The 8270-nt window shown below is 42.3% G+C and overlaps 1 protein-coding gene across 2 annotated transcripts in view; it reads left to right on the top strand.

The window, feature by feature from the left end:
* The first annotated feature begins 32 nt into the window (after positions 1–32).
* The window catches only part of B4GALT4 (beta-1,4-galactosyltransferase 4), a 28518-nt gene continuing 20280 nt past the window's right edge, over positions 33–8270 (top strand). Inside the window, exons 1-2 of one of the 2 annotated variants that reach the window (XM_031056671.1) lie at positions 35–328; positions 4919–5105. The gene's annotated coding sequence lies outside the window, so the exon portion shown is untranslated. Of the gene's footprint in view, positions 329–4918; positions 5106–8270 lie in introns of both variants that reach the window. The other variant, XM_005420560.2, reaches the window with a different exon arrangement.

The raw sequence follows: 8270 nt of genomic DNA, 5'->3' as shown, positions 1-8270 counted from the left end.
GAGGCGCGGGGCCCGTAAGTACGAGCTCCGTCTGTAGAGCGGGGGAGCGCGGTGAGGGGCTGCCCGTCCTGAGGGTGAGCGGTCCAGCTGCGGGGGCGGGTGTGGAAATAGCGCTGGGGGTAACGAGTGTCCGGCTGGCGCTTGGTTTGGGATCGTCACCGAAAGGCGAAGGGTGTTCGTTTCATTGCACCTCCTCGGACTTGGAGCATCTGGTCTGTGGCCGAAACTGGGTCGTCTTGTGCAGCTTGGGACTTCCAGGGAGTCCGTGTGCGTGTGGGGAGCCCCTCATGGGGCATCACAGGCGGGAGTTGAGGCGGTGATCGTGCAAGTAAGTCTACCGGGACATAATGTTCATCATAGCATAGCTTTACTGAAATAATTGGCAGTAGTTATATATTTAAAAATTACGTACTCCGTGGAAGTAGTTACTGTACTCGGGCTTGGGGATTGTAAGTTAGGAGGACGTCTGCATTGCACTGGTTTTTGCATTTTAAGTACAGCTTTGGATGGTATTGTGTTAAAGTAAATGCAGTACCGGATGTTATTTTCTCCATTTCACACGTGGAGACGGGAGAACAGCCAAGTGATGCTCTTCACTAAACATTTTCTCTGACAAGACATAAATGATTTCACTTGCTTCTCCTGATGTTAATTTGGAAGAGCCAAATGGTGATCAGTGGGCTTGAAAGGAGACGTAGACAAATTCACAGAAACTGTCATTTGACCAAAATACTCCAGGTGATGATGGAAGCAGCTACCTGAAAGGAGGTAGTAGCCAGGTGGGGTTTGGTCTCTTCTCCCAGGAAACCAGTGACAGGACAAGAAGACACAGTCTTAAGCAGTGCCAGGGGAAGTTTAGGTTAGACATTATGAAGAAATCCTTCATAGAAAGAGTGAATGGGAATTGGAATGAGCTGCCAGGGAGCTGGTGGAGTCACTGTCCCTGCAGGTGTTTAAAAACAGACTGGATGTGGCACTTAGTGCCATGGTTCAGTTGATAAGGTGGTGTTAGGTCATAGATTGGACTTGATGATCTCAAACATCTTTTCCAACCTAGCTAATTCTGTGATTCTGTGAAATGTTTTTGGAGGTGTTGAGGGGGAGCAGAAGTGGGGCTACTAGCATGAGTATTCAATAAGGTTTTAGTTCTGAATCATAATATAAATGCTTTTAAAGTAGAGCTCTGATAAGATTTGAAACCTTGCAGGCTTTAAGACTTTCACAGCATTTTGGTAGTAACAGTCAAAAAGGAGAATATGTGTATTCAGTTGTTACTAATGCTTGCTTGTCTCAAAGAGTTAACAATGAAATATCTCTGGTGGATTTAACATTTTTTCTACCCCTTCATTTAACAGCTGTGGAAGTTCCCAAGAGACAGCCGAGGCAGTTTACAAGACAGTTTTCAACAGAGAGGTTTAGAGAAAAGGAAGGTGAAAGTTTGATGTCTTTCAGATAGCTGCTATTAAAAGAACTCGGAGAAATAAACTTTGTGATCAGTTTGCAGTCCTCAAATATTTACAGTTTTTTCAGTAAAGTTGGTAGCTATGTGAGATGCTCTTTCTCTAAATACTTTTTTTCTTTGCCAACTCAGTGATGATTGTGTAGGTCTTCTGTTGTTAATTACAAACACTGATTAAATTTAGACTATGTAGAAGCGCAACTTTGGGGTTTTGTATTATTCTCTCTCACTGTTCAACCTGGATAATGTTTCACGAACCTTTCTTTAACAGTGTGAAGTATCACCTTTCATCCAAGATAATGTAACTGTGACTGAGTTTTCTTGATAAACATTTCCTTTAGGTATGATTGATCTTGCTTTTGATTTATGTGGGCATTTCCTTGTCATTTTTGTAAAAGCTGTGTTTCATTTTCACAAATATGTTTCAGTTAGAAGTAAGACATTTGCTACTTCAACTTTGGAAAGCTTGAGTTTTTGTTTTTCTCTTTAGTTTGAATTGGCATGTCCTTCTCTTTTAAATAATATGTAGGAGAAAAATAGAAATTGGAGGGTGCTTGATTGCTTGCTTTTTGTGATATGATCTTAAGTCTAAGTTAGCTTTATGAGTTTGGTGAACTTGGTTTTTATTAGTTTGAAGGAGGTGTGTGCCTTGAGATTCTGTAGCCTGGGTGAATGATGCAAGAATTTGGTTAAAAACCTATTTTTTTTTTTTGCAAATTTGTAGTTCAAAAGTCACCCAGCAGGTCTGCTGCTGGGATAGCTGTTTTTTTTTGTGTCAGAGACTGGAGATTTTGCCCTACATACAAATGAGACCTTGCAAATATTGTAAAATGATGGGAGAGTGCTTCCTTCACTTTTTTCTTTATGAGTTCAACATATTTGGGGTGTTTTATAAGTATTTTGTCTTCTGTTTGAAGTGCTTTGGCATGCCTACAAGTAACATGCCTTACAGCTACAACTGTGTCATCTTGGTGTCCTGAGAGCAACAGCTGAGTAAATATTTATTTATCAGGCAGGGAATTGTGGGATAAAGTTGTCATGTATTATAATTCAGATAATCCTTTTAAACAGATACAGTGGTGATTGTAAATGTGTGCACTTACAAGTAATAGCAATGTATTTGGCTCTGATGTTGGTGGGGCATCATCAGCGCTAATCTTGTGGTTCCCCTCAGTCTTTAGTCCTGTAGTTGACTTCTGAACTCTTGCATCTGATTTTTTGCATCAGTGAGATGGGAAGGGGTAAGACCTGCACAGTAGGTCCAAAAGGTTTAACAATATCCTGACTCTCAGGAGTATATTTTTCAAATTACTTCTGCAAGCATTTGATTAAAATTTCTTGTTGCAATGTTGTGCTAGTTTTGAGCTCCAAAATGTTGTTCTAGGCCACATCACTTCCAAGGGGTTTGAGTTAGAGCTCTTAAATTGTATGTTTGAAACTTTCCTACTACATAAAAGTCCATCAGCAGATTGGTTGAAAACTGGCATAGGTGTAAATTGTGTTTTAACATGGAAGAAGTCCTGTACATTTAATAGCTTAACAAAGTCATGCTGTCTGTACAGCTTTTTGATGGATGTCTTTGCAGTAGGCCCTGAGAACTTATAATCCTTACTGGGATACGACTGCAAAAATAACAAAAAAGTAAATCTGTTCATGCCTAAGGAAACTTTAGCTGGAATGTCTTTGGTGCAGTTCTCGTGCTGAAGCACCTTCATGAGAAACAAAAAATATTCTTCATGAGAAACAAATAACTGTTCTTAGTTATGCTTTCATAATACATGTTCAACTCTATTAATTGTCTTTTTTTTTATTTTTACAACTTTGTTCATAGATACTTGTGAACTGAAAATTATAAATTTATTAAGAAGCCACAGGTCTACACTTCTTTTGTGCTGCTTTAGCTATCTGTGGTTGACACTTTCATTAAAAAAAATGTATTGTGAAGCTGAAATAAGAATATGTGGTATTGTAATATAATGGTTTTCTCAGGTGTTATTTTACTGTGCAGGAGAGAGTTGAGTGAGAAATTTGACCAGGAATGTGTTGAAGTGTTTTTGTAAAGGCCTCTGACATCTGTTGTCTGTACTGACTGATGCCACTCCACAAGGCCACAGCTGCCAGAGAAAGATAGAGTATTGCTGAGCTGACTGGTGACCTGAGCATTCCATTACACATGAGGTTCCTGTGTTCACAGGGATCTGTGTGATCATGTGTTTTTTCAGGATATTCCACTCATCTTGGACGGGAAGGTGTTTTTAAAAAGTGCTGTATTCCTTAAAAAATATTATTTGGTAAGCATTAGGGAGTGATGGGCTGTGCCAGAACTCTTTGCTGTATCCCTCACTCCGTCGCTTTGCTGGGCTTGGGCTGACAGTGCTGTGTCTTACAGTGAGGTCAGTGGCTCAGCTGTACTTGTGTAACAAGAGGGGCCATTCATTAATGTGATTCTTGGCCTGGAGACGCTAGATTGCATTTCCTAGCCTAGCACCAGGGTTCACTGTGCCTCAGGGAAGTGAAAACTGTGCTGCAGGATTGGAGTAGCACCCATTCATTTGCTGTGGCTGGGGAGAACTCTCTCACCTGAGTGTGCAGTAGTCAGTCTCATGTTGTAGCAGGAGATGCCTTGAAAGGAGCAGCAGCCTGTGGCATCCTGGCCTGGATCAGCAACAGTGTGCCCAGCAGGATTAGGGTAGTGATTGTCCCCCTGTACTCGGCACTGATGAGGCCACACCTTGAGTCCTGTATCCATTTCTGGGCCCCTCACTACAAGAAGGACATTGAGGTGCTGAAACAAGTCTGGACAAGGGCAGCAGAAGTGGTGAAGGGTCTGGAGCAAAAGTCCTGTGAGGAGCAGCTGAGTGAGCTGGGGCTGTTCAGCCAGGAGAAAAGAAGACTCAGGAGAGACCTGACCTCTCTTTGGAACTGCCTGAAAGGGTTGGTCTCTTGTCCCAAGTAACAATCAACAGGACAAGAGGAAAGAGCCTGAAGCTGCACCAGGGGAGGTTCAGATTGGATATTGGGAAACATTTCTTTATGAAAAGGATTGTCAAGCCCTGGAGCAGGCTGCCTTTTGAAGTGGTTGAGTCACTGTTTCTGGAAGTATTCCCAAGTCATGTAGGTGTGGTGCTTAGGGACATGATTTAGTGGTGGGCTTGGCAATGCTGGGTTAGCAGGTGGACTCAATGATCACAGAGGTTTTTCCCAACCTAGATGATTCTATAATTCTGTGACCTGCATTCCTTGTCCCCCTGCACTGTTGTGAGTTGGGAAGTGGATAAGGTGGGAATGAATGATTGAAGTTGAGCCCGGGAAGAAGGAAGTGGAAGGGAAGTGTACTTTTTGCTTCTCACCATCCTACTCAATTTTTAATTGACAACAAATTAATTTTCCCCAGGTTGAGTCTGCCTTGTCAGTTGGTAAGTGACCTCTGAGTCTTTACCTCCCCCTCTTCTGTTCCAGAGTGGTAAAGTGAGACTCTAGCAGGTGGAAAATCAGGAACACACATTCAAAGGACAATGGACTTCACATATACCAGTGCTTAGAGACTGCTGCATTTGTCTGATGAATTCCCAGTGGAGACAGTTGCTCAGCTTATTGATCATAAACCAGAGCAGGCTGGAACACGGGAATAGCACTCCTTGTTCAGGTAATGTTGAGTGGAAGAACAATGGTGTCCCTGTTAGGGATATGCAAGATAATGAGACACTCCTATTTTCTTACCTGTCCTGCATGTCAGAATGAAAAAATGTATGGAAAGTTCTTTCTCAGTGCTTTTTTGCTGTGATATTCTCTTTTTGTGTACTGGATTTATTGTATTTATCTGCCAAACCTTTCCTCAATTTACATTGTTGCAATCACTTCTTTGGTGATGCCCACACTCCTAGAGACAGTAAGTTGTGTAAGCTAAAATATCCAGGCTATTGCCCTGGTTTCAGCAGGGATAGAGTTAATTTTCTTCCTAGTAGCCAGTACAGTGGTGTGGTTTTTATTTAGTATGAGAATTCAGTTGATAACACAGGAATGTTTTGGTTGTTGCTGAGTAGTGTTTTCCCCAAGTCATGGACTTCTTAGTTTCCCATGTTCTGCCAGTGAAAATGTTGGAGCGGCGCAAGAATTTGTGAGGGCACAGCCAGAATGGCTGACCCCAAGTGGCCAAAGGAATATTCCATACTGAAGGACATCGTGCTCAGTGTATCACCTGAGGGGTGGGCTGGCCAGGGACAGCTGCTCAGGGTCTGGATGGGCATTGGTGAGCAACTGCATCATGTGTGTTGTATATTCTAATTATCATTATTGCCACAGTTATTCTAATTATTATTTTCTTCTTTTTATGTCCTATTAAACAGTTTTTATCTCAGCCTGTGAGTTTTCTCACTTCTACTTTTCTGATTCTCTCCCCTGTCCCATTGTTGGTGCAGAGTTGAGGGAGTGGCTGTGTGGTGTTGAGTTGCCAGCTGGGGTTAAACCGCAGCAGTTATTTCCTGGTGTGTTAGGTATTCTTTTATCTTTTTTTTTTTTTTTTTTTTGGTTTGTGATTCAGGGAGTTGGAGCTGCCAGTACCTTTGTTCTTTTATATTGAGTATCAAGCAATTATCAAGGAATAAAGGGTGTGGAGTCAGCACATCTGTGTATCTCTTTGTTTTCTTGACATAACTGAAGTATTTAGCTGGCAGTGGCTGTTACTGTAATCAGGCCCCACAAGTGCAACTTGGTCTGTTTCTTTTTAACTCATACGTTTCCCCTTTAAAATTGCCTGGTTCCAGGCAGTTTGTAGAATGTTACCTGTGGTTGCCTGGAAATATCTGTTATCACTCTCCTAAAATAACCATTCCCAGTCAACTGAAAGCTGAACTACTGTTTTTCTGCTGGTTGTCATATCAGGTTTTCTGACATTTTTCAGTGGGAAGTGTAGACAAAGGATTACAGAAGGTTGCTAGAAATTCTGCTTGCTTCCTAATCCAGCTAGCTCTATTTTTTTATGAGAGCTTGTGCTGGTGCAGAGAAATTTTAGTTTGGGGACTGGACCAGAGAGAAAGATGAGATGGTGACAGCTGAGACCCAGACTGGTCTGGCTTTGTGACTGATCAGTTAAAACATGTGGTAGTGCTAAAGGTTCTTTCTGCAGTACTGAGTGTCTGAAAGGAGGAAGCTTTCCCCCAAAATTCTTGTGCAGTCCTGAAAATAGATAAGACCTTTGTGGCACAGAGGAGGTGCCACTGACTGGGGAAGTCTTGAAGTACCTTCCTGCTTGGAATGCATGTATTGCCCAAAGAGTTCAAACAGGTTTGAGTTACAAGAAATTTAACACTTGTCACGAGGCTGTACTTACACTTTCTCTCCCATCCTTTTCTGCAATCCACCTTACCCGTGTACCCTGTGTCTACTCAGGTCCTCGCAGTGCTGCATCCCTGGTAGTTTGAGGGAGCCCCAGATGGGTGAGATGACAAAGTGACACCTCTGTTTTGATCCAGCTGATTCTGTGGGGTTGCTGGAGGAGTTTTACAGCTCAGAGGGGTAGAAAAAGCACCAGGGAGGGACAACCTAGTAATAGGTTGCTTTTCACGATAAAGGGGCCAGTGAGCCAGGTAGTTTGCATAAAGTAGATGCTTTTCATAAAGTAGACAGTAGGGATTGTCATCAATGGGTCTGTCTAGGTGATAACAGAGAGGAGTGTAGTGGGAGCATTGGGACTTCTCCACAGATGTGGGCAAGAGACTGGGCAGCCTGATGTGTGTAAGAAGAATGACATCTCTAATGTTTAAAATCTCCAAATGGAAAAGATGCCAAAAGGGCACTGGTAGATTGTGGTTTGCTTTTAGGAGCGAAGGCTTGAGCCTTTGTTTCTAATGGAAGGGTTTGTTGTGGGAATTATTTCTGTCTGGTATGCCCAAGTGCCGGTGTGCTGGTTTTGCCGTGCTAGGAGGAAAGGAGGGAGGCTGGCTGCCATCCCGAGCTCGTTCATGAGCTGAGGGAGGAGCATGTGGGACAGCACCACGGAGCCTCTTTGGCCTGAGGAAAAGTGGGATGTGTTGGCTCTTTTTTTTTTTTTTCCCTTTTAAATTTTTTTTCCCATACTGTGATATTGAGCTGATTTTTTCCTGCAGCCTGCGAGAGGTACCAGAGAGGTCTCTTTATGGTGTGGGGTTTCCTGGATAAAAAGTATCCGCTGCTTGTGAAGCGCTCTCCGTAGTTCTTGAGTGAGTGTTCCACGGGAAGGAGCGATGTGGCCGCAGCAGTGAGTGGTTTAATGATGCTTTCTTTATTTGGCTTGAAATTCTGAGAAGTAGAAAGAGAATTTGTTTGAGGATTCGATTTATCTTTTTTGTTTGTTTTCCTTTTGAAATAGCACCATTTCTCAGTGCAGTTGGTGGGCTTTAAATAGGAAGAGGTAACAGGATTATGAAAGTGTTGCGTAAAAGAAGTGTTAAAAGCTATTGGCTTAACGGCCGTAATAAGAAACGAACCTGTTGAAAAGAAGGAAATGCCTGTGAAAGGAGCAGGTATAGATTCTTGTAAAATTTGAAGACTTGAACTATCCTGCATAGAAAATCTGATGCTGTACAGTGATCTTTCTACCTTGCCAGTTGTCAGGAATTTTAATTCCTTCTTGGTGGATATTGTGAAGAAGACTGCTACACTTCTGATGTAGCCGGAGCTAACCCATTGCTGCTTTTGATTCTGGCCTAGATAAAATAACAAATAATTGTCTGTTTAGTACAGAACTGATTAAATGCAGTCCCAGGGAATTATTTCATGCTTCGTTTCCTGCTTGAACTTATTACAGTTTTTAGAGTTAGGTTGAAGTGAATGC

This window comes from Geospiza fortis, unplaced genomic scaffold, assembly GCF_000277835.1.
Source record: "Geospiza fortis unplaced genomic scaffold, GeoFor_1.0 scaffold1, whole genome shotgun sequence".
NCBI lineage: Eukaryota > Metazoa > Chordata > Aves > Passeriformes > Thraupidae > Geospiza > Geospiza fortis.
The sequence above is the reverse complement of the archived record's forward strand: the minus strand, read 5'-3'. Positions and strand labels throughout refer to the sequence as shown.